This window comes from Thamnophis sirtalis, unplaced genomic scaffold, assembly GCF_051295495.1.
Source record: "Thamnophis sirtalis isolate CommonGarterSnake01/CBP01778 unplaced genomic scaffold, rThaSir2_p1.2 scaffold_3, whole genome shotgun sequence".
In the NCBI taxonomy this organism is placed as follows: Eukaryota; Metazoa; Chordata; class Lepidosauria; order Squamata; family Natricidae; genus Thamnophis; species Thamnophis sirtalis.
In genome coordinates, this window is record NW_028261383.1 from 128,230,851 (window position 1) to 128,249,058 (window position 18,208).

The following is an 18,208-nucleotide window of genomic DNA, read 5'->3' on the forward strand; positions in this document are numbered from 1 at the left end:
CTGTGCTTTATACAGAAAACAATATTTAATGAGGAAGAGAGGAAGGAAGGAAGGTAGATAATCTTGGAACCTTATGGCATCCCAAGAAAGTCTCCTTACATGCCTAACATTGTGATAGGATGGAATGGGACAATGTGCCACAGCCAACTCGCTGCAGCCAACTTGCCACGGCCAGTTCGCCATGGCCATCTTGCGGTAGGACAATTTAACAATTCAATTTAATTATTCAAAATAAACAAAACAATATTTTAATTTTTGTCATTCATATTTCATTCTGTCTCTCCTTTCGCATCGTTTCTTTAACGATTTTATTCCACCATTTCTTTGATATTAGTGTAACTCTTGTCTCACAGCGAATTGTCCGGTGGTGAATTGGCCATGGCGAGTTGGCCATGGAGAATTTCCATAGGCCCATGATAGGAATCCCACAGTCCTTTTGATTAAACTGTGCGTCAGGAATCATTTTGGGCTGTAGATTCCCATATTCAAGAACCCAAAAGGAAAATTGGGCTATTTCCTTTTTTTTTCTCCTCTCTCGAATATAAATTTTTATTTTATACACATAAACACATCAACAGAAACAGACGCATAACTTAAAACAACATAGGAACAATAAGTTCCATCATATATCATACAGCAGTTTCGTATTGGTTTCTTTGCAGTTAGTGTTTTCCCTTCTATACATTTCTATCTTGCATTCATAATCTCCTTATTCGTTATCCATCTTTATGTACAATTCTATATTTATTTATACTTAGCTATTTATAACCAAATATTATTTACCTATATTGTGCTTTATATTTTTACTGTCATTTATTCTCTTACATACAATTCTAGGTATACATTCACATAATTATTCTTTTTCTTTGGCATTCTTATACTATTGTTATTCCATTTAAAAGGTTATAAGGTATAGTTTGGATTGCTTTGTTTACCATCCCTAGCACCTGCTGTATCACCACCTTATTTTCTCTTTCTTTTCTTTTCTCCCTCCCTTCCTTCTCTACTTCCTTCCTTCCTCCTCTACTTCCCCTTCTTCCTTTCCTTACCTCTCCCCTACTCCTACCCTCTTTCTTCTCCTTCCTACCCTCTCTCCTTCTCTTTCTCTCCCGCCCACCTCTCCTTACCTCTTTCTTCTTCCCTTACCTCTCCTCCACTCTTCCTCTTCCTTTCCTACTATCTCTCCTCTTTCTCTCCATTCCACCTTCCACTCCTTTCCCTTCCTTCGTCCCTCCTTTCTCTACTTCCTTCCGCCTCTCCTTTCCTTCCTTCTTCGCTCCCTTTTTCTATTGTTATAGGTGTCTTTTTCAAATCCCAGTTTATGTTTTCTTGGGGATGATATTTCCACAGACCCATATAGTTTCATATCATTTCCTTTTTTCTCTTTCGTTCTACAATCTATATGCCAGCTATCGTCCTGAATTGATTTCACCAATCTTGACCCTCTTGTTTTACTTATAACTATTATTTTTGAGTGTTGTTATATTCATTCATTGCTTTTTGTTTCTTTCCTCCATCCATCTATACCATTTATCCCATATCTGGTAGAATTCTGATTCTTCCTTTCCCTGTATTTCTTTCATTAATTTATCCATTTCGGCACAGTCCATAATCTTTCTTATTATTTCATCTTCATTTGGGGTTAGTTTGTTTTTCCACTTCTGGGCAAAAGCGATCCTTGCTGCTGCAAGTATATGTAGTATTAGATATTGTATTGCTTTTTTGAATTTCACCGACATAATTCCTAATAGAAAAACTTCAGGTTTCCAATCTATTTTAACCCTTGTTATTGCCTGCAGCCAATTTTTGATCCTTTTCCAGAATTTTTTTGCCTCTTCACAGGTCCACCATAAATGATAATATGTTCCATGTATTGAATCACATTTCCAGCATTTTGGAGAGGTATTTGTTGAGATTTTAGCCAAACTTGATGGTGCCAGGTGCCATCTGTAAAGCAATTTGGAATGGTTTTCCTTATATGGAATTGATAGTGTCATTTTTAAATTTATTCCCCAAAATTTTTCCCATTTGTCTAATTCAATATTATAGCCAAAGTTCTGTGCCCATTTTATCATTTGTTCTTTCACAATTTCCTCTTCCATTTGATACTTCAGGAGGAATCTGTATATTCTCCCTATCATCTTTCTGTCAGGACTTTGAATAATTTTATCCAATTCGTGTGGTTCTGTTTCAATGCCATATATTTTAGTATCTTTATTGTATTTAGTTTTAATTTGGAGGTGAGTTAGCCAATCAACTTTCATATTCTGATCTGCCAATTCTTCAATTGTTTTTAATTTTCCCTGTCTGTCAATTAAATCTCTGTATTTTAGGATTTTGTTCCAATCTGTAAAATTTGGGTGTGTCGTCCTTTCTGTTGGTGATAGCCAATTTGGGATTTTCACATAGTGGATTTTTTTGATTTTGAACCACTGTTGCAGTAAGGCTCTTCTTATTAAATAATTTTGAAAGTATTTGTGTGTTTTATTTTTGTCATCCCATAGGAAAGTATGTCAGCCTGCCTGCAGGTCATGGACTTCTAAGATCAGAATTCTTTTGTTCTTTAGCTCTATCCAGTCCTTCACCATTGTTATTGTTACTGCTGATGCCCAATTTGGTAATGCTAAGCCTCCCCTCTCCTTGCATTGACTTTAGTTTAATCCTCAGTTTACGTCCCTGCCAAATGAATCTAGTGGCTATTTTCTTTAATTCTTGAAAGAATTTTTTACCTGGATTAATAGGAGCGGCTTGCAACAGGAAAAGGATTCTTAGTAAGATATTCATTTTAATTGTTGCTATACGTCCCATAAGTGATAACTGAATATTCTTCCAATTTTCTAAATCTTTCTTTATTTGTATCACTAATTTATTATAATTATCCTCTTTAATTGTGGAACATTTTGCTGACAACCAGATCCCCAAATATTTTACTTTCTTAGTTAACTGCAATCCGGTTGCTACTTCCAATTCCTCTTGCTTTTTTGTCATGTTCTTAGTTATCATTTTTGTTTTGTCTTTATTGATCTTTAGTCCTGCCACTTCGCCATATTCTACCAATTTTTGAATTAATTTCAGGCTGGATTCTATTGGGTCCTCTAAAGCAAATACTAAGTCATCGGCATAGGCTTGGACCTTATATTCTTCATTTTTGAGTCCTAAACCTTTTATTTCCTGGTCTTTCCAAATTTCATTTAATAAAGTTTCCAAAGTCAATATAAATAGCAGAGGAGAGAGGGGGCATCCCTGTCTCCTCTGCTTTTTTTATTTCAATCTTTTCTGTTAGATCTCCATTCATCAGGACTTTGGCTGTCTGGGTGTTATAAAATCCTTCTATCATTTTTATAAATTTTTCTCCGAATTTCATCTCATCCAATAGTATTGTTATAAATTTCCAAATTATGTTATCGAATGCTTTTTGTGCATCAAGGAAAACCAGTACCATTTGCTTTTCTGGATGCGCCTCGTAATACTCTATTATGTCTAGAATAACTCTCGTATTATTTTTCATGTGTCTGTGGGGTAAAAAACCATTTTGGTCTGGATGTATTCGTTCATTTAACACCTGTTTAATTCTTCCTGCCATAATTGCTGCAAATATTTTGTAATCGGAGTTTAATAATGAAATTGGTCTGTAATTTTGAATTTCTTGTAGATTGGTTTCCTCTTTTGGGATTAGGGATATTATTGCTTCAGTCCATGATTCAGGTATCTTGGCTTTTCCTAAAACCTCATTAAACATTTCCACTCCTAGCTCTTTCAATATTATTTTGTTATATTTGTATAGTTCCACCGGAATTCCATCTGGTCCTGGGGTTTTATTATTTTTCTGGTTTTTCAGGGTTAATTCCACTTCAGCTAACGTTATTGGTCTGTTTATCACCTCCCTTTGTTCTTTTGAGATTGATGTTATCTTTTCTATATTTAAGTATTGTTTTATTTTGATTTCCTCCATACCTTCTTGTGCGAATAGTTTTGTGAAGTATTTATGAATGATATGCTTCTTTTCTTCCGCTTTGAAGTGAGTTCTTCCCTCATCATAAACTGGGTAAGGAAGATGGGGCTTCCAAAAGACTTGGCTTGAATAGGTGCTTAGAAGCCTTTAAGAGTTTCCTTCTCTCACACCAGGACTAGCCTTGAAAACTCTGCTGTCACTGGTATCAAGAGGCTGTATTTCTGAAATGGATGGCATGAAGGGAAGCTTAAGCACTGCCGTTCTATTCATGGTTCTAGTTTTACATGGTACTGTAGGAAGTTAGCACCCACCCCTCTCCTAGAAAAATGAAATATTTTAGGAAATATTACAAGGACAGAATATTCCCACTAAAAGGGAGGAAGAAACTCAGCCCCCCCCCCTTTCTCAATGGGCCATTAAGGCCTGAGCCAGTCTATTTTACATAACAAACATCTACCTCCTTCAGGCAGAGCCATAATAGGAATCCCAAAGTCCTTTCATTACATCATCACCCAGCAACAGCTCAACCAAGCTTGGGCCTCAAAAGACAGACAGCCTACAAAGTTAGCTAAGACCCCCGCCCCCTGGGAGTCTGACTACCAATCAGAATAAATTTCTTACACAGGAACAGGAAGTGCCAAGGTGGGGGCCAAGAGAGAGTATAAAACTCAGGGTCTCTCAGCATCTCTTCCCTTTTTCTTCAAGATCTTCAAGGCATGTGATCCCTTTTCCCCCGGGACCTCAAACCATATGATCCTGTCCACCATTAATAACCATCTTTCCAAGCAGTCTCCATGTTTCCAGCATCTTTCTCCCCATTTGGAACTAAACCCAGAAGGACATTTCTTCCAACAGTACCATTCCTGAACTTCCGGGATATAGTGGCCTTGCAATTGAAGGCTGTTAGAATTCCAGCCTGACATTTCTGCTTCCCTGTTGCTTGTGCATTGTGTGTTCTCTTGCCCCCAGAATGGTTTCAATGTCCTTTTCAGGTTGCAACCACCAATGAAAAGGTCAGGGATATTTTAAAAATAATTTCTAATGGAAACTAAGAAGCTTGAATAATTTTTTTTTAAAAACCCAGATGTTCATCTAAGCATGAAAAGGGATTGAACTCAGTCTGGGGAGAATGCTCCAATAGACAAATACTGCCGTCAGTGGCGCTCCATGTTTGGCCACCTATATCAGTAAGAAGCCTCGGGAAGGGTATTTGAAGTAGAACTTATTAAATTGAGAAGCTCTTCTGAGACAAGTCAATGTTCCCAAAGACTTAAGCAATTTATACATTTGCATTTTGTATTTTGATGGATATGTAAAATCTTTAAAAGACTTCTTTAAAAATATACTGTGTAGAGAACTCTTAATTGGTACTCTACATAAGAATACAAGATATTGCGATCAAAATTAATGGGGAGAGAGGGAAATTTTTTTCCAGTCAGTTACCCCAGTGTTTATCTGACAGTTACTTACAGTCCCCAAGAAACTTCTGCAGCCATGAGGAAACAATGAGAAAAATAATTAGTAGTATTGTTTTCTTCACTTTGCATAATGTTTGTAATTGTTCCACTAGGCAAATCTATTTGTCTAGAATAAAAGAATCAAGGATTCAGTAAATACTTGTTACTTTGAAAGCTGCGATGGGTGATTATATAATGATTATATGATGGGTGATTATATGATGCATGCAAATTTGGATAGTTCAATAGAGGCCTACTTGAAGTAAGAAAATAACTCTTCTCCATCATGTAAAATTTGGTTAATTTTGTTTAGTAGCAGAAGAAAGAAGAAAATGGATTGGACTAAGAATGTTAAGAAAGTTTTATGTTTGTAGCAGTTCAATGGACAAATTCTCTTTCATGATTTGATGCTATATTGTGCTATTTTTTGGATTAAATAGTGTAGGACTCTTCCACCTTAATACATAAACTAAAGTATTGCCCTGTTTTTTTATACCCTATGCTACATCTTGATTTATTATTATTTTTTACAATGTATAAGTATTCCTATCATGGGTTACTTTGATCTATTCTGCTTGTATTTTACTAATACCATATAGACCTTCAGCTTTGGGCTAGACTGATAGGACATGAAACATTTTCATTCTTTCATTCTCATTTTTAAGACCCAGGAAGCTTTGCTCATCAATTTTTTCAATAATAGGTAATCTTTGTTCAGTTGTTACTGTGGACCCTCAGAGATTGCTGAAATGTGGTGGCGCAGTGATTAGAATACAGTACTGCAGGCTATTTCTGCTGACTGCTGCCAGCAGTTCGACAGTTCGATTCTCACCAGCTCAAGGTTGACTCAGTCTTCCATCCTACCAAACTGGGTAAAACGAGGACCCAGATTGTTGGGGAAAATATGCTGATTCTGTAAACCCCTTAAAGAGGGCTGTAAAGCACTGTGAAGCGGTATGCAAGTCTAAGTGCTGTTGCTATTCACATGATTTATTTAACCATGAATAAACTATAACTGTCTTGTATGCTGAGACAAAACCAAGCATATTACATGTGATCCCAGTCATTGCTTATATCAGGGTTTCTTAAACATTTTTTTTCTTTTGAGACCTCTTTCCACTTTTAAAAATTAGGGAGCATCCCAAAATAATTTATCTATCCCCCCCTCTCATCAATTAAATATAACATATATATATATATATAGAGAGAGATAGATAGATAGATAGATAGATGATAGATAGATAGATAGATAGATAGATAGATAGATAGATAGATAGATAGATAGATAGATAGATAGATGCATTTGCTGTTGCTAGTGCTTCTCACAATTGTTTGATGGGATTTTAGTTCCATTATTTTTCAACCTAGGCTGGCAAATAGTTTTGATATTACGGCCCCTTGAGAGAGACTTGGGGGACAGCATGGATCCTAAGACCACATTTTAAGAAACCTTGGTCTAGATAAGGGGTGTCAAACTGGTGGCACATTGGCCAGATGCGTCATGCACAGGCCATGCCCACCTCCGCAAATGGGGAAATGTTGCAAAAATCATGTGACAGCAATGTGACGCAGCAAGTTTGACACCCGTGATCTAGATTGTTTGTCGGCTGGCTTATTTATGAGACTTATAGGTCTGCCTTATCTCTGGGTGGTTTATATCAACAATGATAAAAACATAAAAGAAACATTAATGTTATCTACTGCTGGAGGAAAATTGAAATTGGATCAAGGAAGGAATGGCTATTTTCCCCACTTACAAAGAAGACCTCAGTTTGTCAATGTGCTGGACATTGCAAGGCCTGAACACTCAGATGTGTTATTGGTACTGCTCACCTAGTTGGTCAGCCTTAGACCTCTTAAACTTGCTGGAACTTCTGCTTTTATTCCTTCCATATGTCTTATTTTGTGTTTACTGCTGAAGCTGTGGCAGCAGCTGAAAAATTCAATAAGACTGGTCGTTGTGCCCTTGCTAATTGAAGTATACTCCTTTGTCAGCTGCTCAGCTCAAATAATGTCAAGTGAAAAGTAGTATCCATCAGCATTTTGTGTACCTCCAAAATCCCATTAGTAGTAGAAAGAACTCAAAGTTTCATTTGGCAGGGGGGGAAAAGAATAGAGTGGAAGAATAAAAAGCAAGGGGGAGGGAGAGACTTCCATCATTTGTTCATTAACATATCACATTAAGCACTATCCATCTTGGAATTACTCCTTTCCCACAAAAAAGTTTTTTTTTCCTTAAAAAGAGGAGATATGCTGATTTGGGGATGGGGCGGTGGCAGGTATTTCTCAGTATAATTTAGTGGGAAAATCAGCCAGGGCAATTATTTTCTTTCTTTCTCTCCAGTCCCTTTTGCTGGGCCTAGGACAGGCTATATAGAATTTTAAATAGCAGCAGCAACAATAAAAATTATGTGGTTGTGTTGATACAGAGCAGACAAATTGCTATCGAAATAAGAGTGGTAGGTAGATGGAGTGATGATAAATACTTTCCTTATATTTTCTTATAGCTGTATTATAAGATTTATACACTGAGAACAGAATTGACTGAAGGATTTCTAAAGGGTCTTATGCGCCAGTGTGGTGTAATGGGCAATACTGGTTTTGAATGAGTTGTCCTTACTGTCTGATTTTAGACCTAATCCAGAGAGTTCTGAAATTAGTTTTTTTTAATTTGCCTGAAAAAAGACACCTCAGTAGTCCACTGTAAGGAAATCAAGAAATTGAATGGACACTATCTTTTTAGAGCTTTTAGGCTCTCTATGTGTTGATGTTCCAAATTCTAAGAACATTGGCCAGGCTGAGGTGAATTTGGGGTACTGATGTGGCAACACAGTCAAAGCTACTGGATTGGGATACGCTATGTTAAACCATGAAAAATTGTCTATGCTGATCATACATTTAGGTACATAGAGTAGTGAGTTTATGATACACGTCATTCTACTGAAAAAATATTGATTGGACTTCATTGTTATGATTGACAAAGAGAGACTGAATAATACTTGGGGTGGGTGTGCATGCATGCTTATGCCTGGCTCTGTGTATGTATATATACACAAACACATGCATGTATACAAAAACACCAACACACATACCTTCAAGTCAGTTTTTCACTCCTGGCAACTGCCTGGACAGTCCTTACAATTTTCTTGACAAGGACCTGTTGATATGTTCTTGCCTTCTTCCTAAGGTTGAGAGAGAGCGCAACTGGCCCAAAGTCACTCAGCTGACTTAGTGCCTGAGGAGGCATTAGAATACACAATTTCCCAGTTTTTAGTCAGATGCCTTAACCACTACACCAACTGGCTCTCAAATATATGAGAGAGAGGGAGGGAGGGAGGGAGGGAGGGAGAGGGAGGGAGGGAGGGAGGTATGGATATATAACTATATATATGTTGTCTGAGGTTTTCGCGGGTGTTAGTATGTAGGTCTTTGGTTATTCGGGTTTTCTCCCGTGTAAAATTGGAAGTGTCTTGGCGACGTTTCGACGAAGTCTCATTCGCCATCTTCAGGCTTGTTTGCTCGGCTTCGTGCTTCCAGGAGCAATGTGAGATCTCGGCTGTTTTTTCCTTTTAACTGACAGTGGGGTTTGAGCTGATTGGGTGGGAGCTTGGCTGTGTTCTGATTGGGTGGAGGTGTGTTCTGATTGGTTGGGGGTTTGTGCTTCATGTAAGGATTGGAGGGGTTTAAAGTGGCTAATGGTGCAGTTGTGGTCGGGCTTCTGGTCCTTAGTCGTGCCTCATCATCAGTGTGGGTTTTACTCTGCTTTCGGTGTGGATGTGTGGTGGTGACATCCTGTGTGGTTCTTGTGAGTGTTTGTCTGGTGTCATTCCTCATGTTAGGAACTCGTTTGTCAATAAGGGTGGATTTCCAAATGGCTGGTAGGCGGGAGGTATCGTCTCGTTTGTTCATGCTGTGTGGGCGTTTTTCCATCTCGATGGCTTCTCTGATTATTCTGTTGTTAAAATGTTCAGCTTTGGATTCCAGGGGGGCGTGGCCTGTTGCCGAGGAGGGCTCCACCGAGCTCCTCAGAGATCTGGTCTGTATATCTAAATAAGATCATAGATAGCACCCCTTTTTGGCTAAGAAAGGGGCAGGGAGGATAGCCCCGTAGGTTAGGATCTAATCGTAAGCCACAGCCTTTTTTCTTTTATGGCTGTGGAAAGAGATTAGATCCGGCCGAAGCGGAGCTTTTATCTCCAGCCATTTCTTCTCAGCTGCCTTTTTTTTTTGGCAGCCCCAGACAGGCTACCCCCCCCCCCCAAGACAAGACAAAGTTTTTTCAAGCTAGAATTGATACGGGCGGGTCCCACCCCTGTGAGATTTATGTTTTTATTACTATCGTAAATACCAGCACCATTCGTCTTAGAGACTTCTTTGTCTAAATAGACCTCAAAATGGCGATTTCTCTCCGTGGATGATTGATGTACTTAGCCGGTGTTATCTCCCTGCAGACTGCTCCTTAACAAAATAAATTTTTCTTTTTTGGAAATAGAGGGGAGCGAAGCTCTGCTTACTTGCTTATTTATTATGCCACCCAAGTCAAGGAAGCGTCTTGCTACAAAAGAATTTAAAGAAACACAGCCTTTGTCTCCTGTGCCTTCTGCTGGGGAACTTCTAACACAGGAATATCTCCTTAAAATGCTTAACGCTTTTAAGACAGAAATCAGGGAATTTGTATTGGAATTATATGATGATTTAAAATCTAAAGTTAATCAAATGAAGGCGAATACGTTTGCAGCTGTGTCTGCCCTGTCAGATTATTCTGCTGAAATAGAGAACAAATTGGAAAGTCTGGAGAAGGCTAATTTAAATTTGACTACCAATATTGAAATTTTACAACAGAAAATTAGAGACAATGAGAAACAGCTTATGGTGATAAATTTTAATAGGAAGGCATCTGCGATAAGGGTCAGGGGATTCCGTGAAAAGGAGCAAGAGAATTTGAAACAGACCTTTGCTGAAGCCTTCAGCCATGCGCTGGGAAGCCCGGGACTTAACTTTGATTGGCAGATTCGGAAAATCTATCGCCAGAACTCATTGATAGCGGAACAGCGACAGCTCCCGAGGGACATAATTATACATTTCTCTACAAAAGAATCTAGAAATGCGATCGTGCAAAAATTTCATAATAACAGGCTCCGAGTTGAAGGCCAAGACCTGATTGTCTTCAAAGATATACCTTTCCAGATGTTGAGAGAAAGAAGGGACTACACTTTTTTAACCAAAGAGCTTAGGAGTCAACAGATTCGATACAGATGGGAGGCCCCTGCCAGTATCACAGTTACATTTGAGAATCAAAGATTTCATCTTAACTCTGTTTCGGAGGCTCAAGATTTCTATTGTAGGATTCTGAAGGCGGGACTTCCTGACGCGTTTGGAAGAGTGGAGAGACAAGCGGAAGGAGAAGCCGAGCGGTTGGCCATGTGGTTGCAAGATGGAGGGGGTAGCCCCTCCTCCCTCGGAGAAGTAGAAAAACGGAGATCGAGAATTTAGACATTTCAAAATGCTTGAGGACTGAATGGGGGCTTGAGACCTCTCCCCGGTAGAAAAAGCGGACTAATTTTTATCAGGAGGGAAAGCTGGGTGAAACTACTTTGAGCTAGATTTTAAATTAACGTTAGCATAAATTTGATAGTGGTAAACATCAGATAAGCAAGGGATGAGGGTAAAATTGACGTTGTTTAAAGCTTATCAGAACAGAAAGCCGGTTGGGATCATCTTAAGATAAGTGTAAAAAGAATGCAGAATGACTTAGGGTGTTTAAATTTTGTTAGAAGGGACTACTTTAAAATAGAAGGATAACTGATTCTTGCTGAAAGTATTATTTTATAAATTGCTCTGAATTACATTTTAAACAAATGCTAGTATAAATTTGATAGTGGTAAATATCAGACAAGTAAGGGATGAGGGTAAAATGCATGTGGAATGAACTACGTTATTTGTGGTAAACATCAGACAAGCAAGGGATGAGGGTAAAACTTATGTTGTTTAAAGCTTATTAGAACAGAAAGTCGGTTGGGATTATTTTAAGATAATGTGTAAAAAGAATGCTGAATGATTTATGTTGTTTAAACTTTGTTAGAAGGGACTATTTTAAAATAGAAGGTTAACTGACTTTTGCTGAAAGTATTATTCGAATATGTGGAATGACCCATGCTATTTAACTTTTACTTGAAGGGAAAAATATCAGACAAGTAAGGGAAAAGGGTAAAATGCATGTGGAATGAATTACGTTATTTAAATCCTATTTGAAGAGGAAGTTGGTTGGAATTATCTTAAGATAGAAATTGATTTCTGTGTAAAGTAATATTTGATTTACGCTGCTTTAAAGAAAGATGATTCATGCTGTGTAAATTTTACTAGAAGGGAAAGTTTGATTACTTGTCTGTAAAGTTATATTTGAATATATGGTATGAACCACGCTGCTTAAATTTTATCGGAAGGGATCATGAGGTTAAGGAAGAGGAACGGGAGAACCTACAGAAGGTTGGGGTAAATAGCAAAGAAGTAAGAGACGAGAATAAAATATAGATAGAAGGATTTATACTATTTAAACATAGATAAAGATGGGGGGCTGAGATCAACACAAAGAGTGGTTTCCTTTTTTTTTTCCTTTTCTTTTTTCTTTTTCCCCCCCTTTTTTTTTTCTTTCTCTGTTTTTTCTCTGTTTTTTTTTTCTTTTGATATATTACTTTTATTTTTTAATCCATATGTACACAAGATATTTTAGACAGAAGGTAGCGCCAGGTGTGGGCCCTGGGAAGTCGGGAGGATTAGGGATGGGGATTTGTGGGGGGTGGGGTGGGGGGGTGTTAACATAGCCTTAAAAAGAACAAGAATGTATTTATATACGGTGGTTTTTTTTTGTTTTTGTTTTTTTTTTTGTTTTTTTTATTTCTTTTTTTTTTCCTTGGTTCATTTTACCTTTATCAGATCAAACAACACTCGAATAAAGGCATACACCAAGGAGGGAAGTAGAGGGAAGGAAGAGGGAGGAGTAAGGAAGGAGTAGGGGGAATGTAAGGAGTAAGGGGAATGTAAGGAGGGTGTCTGGGGAGTAAGGGGAGAAGGAAGGTTTGAGGGGAAAGGGAAGTAGGAGGGGAGTGTTAGAGGGAGAAAGGAAAGTTGGAGGGGGTAGATGGGGTGTATGGAGGATGGAAGGGTTAGGTGGGGTTGTGAATGATGAGTTGTGTTTCCTTTTTATCTGTTCGTTTTATTCCCTTTTTCTTTTTTTTTCTCTTTTCTTATAGTGAATACCCTGTATATAAATGATTGCAAATGGAATGTGAAAATTGAATAAAATATATTAAAAAAAAAAAATGTTCAGCTTTGGCAATAGTTCTGGTCTTTTTAAAGTCAATTTTATGTCCTGTAGCTTTAAGGTGTTGGACCAGGGAAGAAGTTAGTTCCTCTTTTCTGATTGCGTTCTTGTGTTCTTCAATGTGTGCTCTTATTCTTCTGTTGGTTTGTCCGATGTATGTGGTGGGGCAAGTGGTGCAGGTGGGATTTCATATCCACCATCCTAAGAAACCCCAGAGACAAAATTGAGTTAGAAAATCAAGGAGTATATGAAATCCCATGCATCCCATTACTCAAATCTCAAGTCTTTCTTCTATGCAGATATTCTCCCCACTTCTACATTTCTTGTCTGACAGCCTCCCCAGTCACTGAATACTGAGTCATCACAACAGACTTGCCTTAGTAGTGTAAGGCTAACTGCTAGTTATATTTATGAAACAGTAATAACCCTCAAGGCATTTAAATTGAAAAAAACATCTCAGATAAAAGAACTCTACGTTCAGGTTTTTATAGAGCTAAGATGGCAAATTATGGCATTGCTTGTGAGACAGTTTAATTGTTCATCTGAGCTTACTCTCTGCTCCTCACGGAGACATTTCAATGAAGGACAATGTGAAATAGGTAATACCTCTCCGTGGGAAGGAAGGTCTACATACTGCTGGGTAGGGTGTTTTTTTTTAATTGCTTGGCTGGAAGCATTTGTTGCTATTCTTTCCTTCAACTTTACTCTCGCCCTCTTTTATGTAATTTTAAAGACATCTCTGCTTCTTACAGCCTATTATTATTTATCATTAATGGAAAGAATATGCAAGAAGAAAGAGAGAAATGTGCATTTGCTTGGGAATCTTGTAATTGAAAATGGATTATACACAGAGAAAAAGGGGGCTGTCTTTGCCACTATGCAATTAGGGAGAAGAAAGAGACTGAGGAATCTCTAACAATTTCTTGAACTCCAAGAGAGATCCCCCCCTCCTTCCCTTCCACAGCTTTGCCCACCTTCCTTTCCACCTGCTTGTCCATCACAAATGTTCCATACAAACCAGTCATGATGAACTCCTGTATTCTAAACTCCTGTTTCAAACTTCAGGCAGCCTTGTTGTACAGCTGTCATATATGTTAAAACACTGAGAATTTTTCCTGGCTCCAGCTGGTTCCTTAGGAACTGGGCCAGGGGCCTCATCAGCATGTAAATATATGCAGATTTGTTTTTGACACTCACACATACACAACTACTCTTTATAGTGGAAGAAGACTAGCAAGCTATAATATGGTACTAGGAAGGATTAGAAAGTGAGAAAGCTTTCCCCTTTTTCCCATTGTCATGTAGTTTCCTATTAGCTGCAGGAAAATATCTTTTGGCTTTTGATCAGCCATCAAATCAACACATCAACAAGGAAAAATGGCTAGAGGTCCTGGTAGGTTTGAGGAGTTGGTAGGAGGCTGACTTCTCTCCTTCGAGTAATTCCTCTGCACATCACTCATTTGTTGTTAAAAACATCAGGGACTGCTGCTCCTGATTGCTCCCCGTGCTGCTTAGTTGACTGATGGAGAAAGTGAATTAAGATCTGGTACATGACAGCTGAAGTCAAAGATCAACTGAGCCATGTAGTTTGCCTCTAAAGAACAGAGAGAATAAGATTTTAGGTTACAGGCTGTTCCACTGCAAGCCAGATTTTCTGAATATGAGAACAAGTGTCTCCCACATGGGATGCTGAATGATCAAATCTTCCACCATTTTCCTGTTTATTCAAGCAGCCATAGAGAGACCTCAGCTTGGCACTGCAGAAATAAGGGGTCCTTGGTGCTCTCGGAACGTGGTTGTTTCCTTGCAGACATTTCATTACCCCATGGATGACTTGGGAATGGGTAATGACTACCCAGTGCTAGTCAACCCCCCCCCCCCAAAAAAAACAACCCCAAGCTCAGAAATCAGCAAGGATACTTCATTTCAACCCTGAGCTACAAATATTCTTCTTTATTGATTCTAGGAATATCTAACCATTTCTCTTTATACTGTTGTCATTTCAAAAATCAGCACCATAAAGCTGCTACAAAAGACAACATACCACCTTCATACAAAAACCTTTGTAGAATTCATTTCTGGAATATTTTGCCTAAACCACACATTCAACCCTGGGAGATGAAGAAAATCCACACTGATGCCACTCAGACTGCATTATGCAAATGATGCCTACAATATAGCAGAGGCCCTAGAGGGAAAAGTGCAGTCATGATCATGAAGGCGCAACACAAATATTGCCCTTCATGGAAGGGTCCCTTTTTGTGATCCTTAGGCTGACAGCTGAGATTCCTATTAGCAGTAGCTCACAGGTTCATTGCTGACCATCATCAGGGAAAATGATCTCCTTTTATTCATCTCTAGAAAATCAAGCTGAAAGCAGTTGTATTGCACAATGCTACCCCGGGCTTCTTTAGCTGTAGCTAAAGACCGTTCTTCAAATGCTTGCATCTGAATAATAATCCACAGTAAATATAAATTGACCAGGTTAACCAAGAGAAAAAATGATGTGGTAGCCACTAAACAGCAAATCCCCAATGAACATTATTATTGCTGCTTATGTTGTAGCCCACACACAAGTTATATGCTAAGCCAAAAAATTAAGTTTGTGCAAGTGTTCATCTGTACATGGACCAAAAGTTCTCATCAATTTTTTACAAAGAAACTTTTGCTCAGCTTCCAATTACTCCCTGAACTACAGAGTTCTGCTATAAGAAATTGGGAATTCATAGACGCCTCTCATGGTGGAACTCTTTGCATGTTTATAAGTGCTTAGAACTGGAAGCTGTGAGGTTGATAGATTATGAAGGTTTTGTGTCTAAAGAATTAGTTGGTTTTTATATATAGACTGCTGTTAAATCATGAGCTGATGCTGATATTTAATGCTTTCATTTTAGTTCAAAGAAATATTTACACATTTTGAGAACATGAATTCTGGCTCCTAGCTTAGATTACAGCTTTCCTGGAAATTCATCTCACATAAAGCAATAGAGGACAGACAGAATGAGCAACAGAGAAAAAGTGATATAATTGCCTTGAAAAGTGTAGTTCCTTTCATTTTGTGTAGTTTGTGTGGTCTCCGTCTTTTGGAGTCATTGGCTTTCAGACCTTTGCCATCAATGAGATGCAAAGACTTTAACAAAATAAAGTCTCATAACATAACCAGTCGGGCAATCCAGCTTGGTGACAGAAGGAATATATCAAAAAAAGCAAGTGAACATGTTAAATGTGTAGCACACATTGAAAAGGATGGAATCAAGACTGTACAAACTTAACTCTGTCTTTCTGCAAAATATAAATCAACATTTATTCCTGTTTGATGAGGATCTTTTTAACAGGTTGAAAACAGGAAGAAATAATTCTACAAAGCAAGAATGGGGACATTTTATAGCCTCAGCTCACAGCTATATCTCTTGGGTTCCAGAGTCTAACATGAAAAAGCCTTCAGTTTGGAGAGTGTTTGCTTTCAGTGTAGCCAACAGAAGTGACAGGCCTAATGCCTCTGGTGTCTTGAGGGACACTTTTGTGGTATGGTGTGACAGAGCCTTGGCCTAGCCTCCTCATCCCCATACAGACTTGCTGTATGCATGACTGGCATCAAGCCTGATGACATCACATGGCAACCTTGAACAACTGCCAAGACCTACTCACCAAGTTTGTTTTTGACAATGTCCAGGATTTCAGTTTCTTCTTCAGCTGGAAGAAAGGAGTGGCCTGCAAAGAGGAGTTCCCAGCATGGTTGGCGTAACACTTCCAATATGAGAACCCCCAAAGCTCAAACCTAGCAGAAACTGCCCAGGCACCCAAACATGATACAGCTAGATCAGAATCTTTCTTACAGACTAGAATGAAGCTATTTGAAGAAGCTATCTGGTTCTCTGTTAACATGGAGCAAACACTCCTTCTTTCTCCTGACTTTCCCCATGATTGAATTGCAATTTGGCCCAATACATTCAGCCTTGGAGCTAGGCAACACAATTGTGTACAGAACCATAGTTTCCAATCTGAGTAGAAGAAATGTTTGAAAATTAATGTTTTGCCCAATGTAATCTCCCCCAATCCAGAAACTGCACTTTGTAGTATCTTGCTGAAAGCCACCCAAAACTTCCTTGGCAAGTATATGTGCAATTTTTTTTCTAGTCCATTAGTATTGGCTGTCCCTACATAATGGTGTTTATGTGCAGCAATAGTCCATAGTTGGAAAGATAAATGAGACTTAAGTATTTGCCTCTGATTGGATTGCTCATAAAATTATCAGAGGTAGTTACAACTAGGTTACTTCCAAATATAGTCCCAATATAAACTATGTTGCAAGACAGTTAATGGCCATTTCTTTGCTATCATCCAAGGTTGTCCTGAGTCTTATGTCCTGGATTATATTCTTGTGGCACTGTTTCTGGTTCAAATCATGGGAACTGGACAGTGGGAATCAAATGAAAATGCTATATACACTTGGAAAAAAATTACGCGTGGGAAAAATATCAACAAACACAGATGTTGGTTAATGCATCAGCCTGTGTTCCATCTGATCAGTATCTCTGTGATCATGTGATTTTGCAAGCTTAGAGACAACATAATATTTAGGTCAGAATTTGAAGGTTGACGTTCTAGTTGCTAATGGGCTCTTTTAGCTCAAGGTTCTTTCAATTTTGGCAATTTCTGTGGCTGAGCTTGCCTATGTAAAGAATAGCATGCTTTATTCCTCTTTCATTATGGAGTGCTTGTTCCTCCATGTTCCTTAGTGGTGGGACTCATAACACACCAAAAGTTAAAGCACTGGCCTCTCACTGACTCCTCATTACCTCAAGCTCTTAAATAATTTCAGAATTCCATTCAACCACTTCTGGTGAAATTGTTCAAAACAAGAGAGGCAGGATGGATTGTAAAAATTCCATCTGTTGTAACATTGATAGGGGTTTGTACTAACAGGCTAGTTTCCAAATTTTCAAATCACAGAACATAGTTTTTATATGAAAACCAGTAGAAATGTAATAGCCCTTGGTATAAACTTGATGATATAACTTCTTTTATAAATAAACTTACAAAGTGTTACGAAGTACAGAAAACTATCAAAAATTATACTAGACCCGTTTTAAAAGGAAGTTCTCCAGCTGGACAGACATGGGGATGTAAGCTCTGAAGAGCCTCACGTGAACCCTGCCTGACAAGCCACTCTGGGGATCCTTTTTTGGATCAGAACCCCCCCTGGAGTGGGGGCAAAGAAGAGGCAGCATCTCATCAGACCCAGGGGGAGGCAATATGTCCCTCGCAGGTCAGAGATTTGCCCTCTAAATCGGAATAGAAGCAGTAGCATGGCAACATGGCTGCACAAGAAGCTGACTTCCAGCCAAAACAACTGAACAGGAGTGTGAGGGTTAGATGAAAGATTCGTAAGAAAATTCATTTAACCCACAGTCATAAATCAAAACTTGGAAAAGGCAAAGAAGAGTACAAATAATATTAATATACAGATCTGGATTT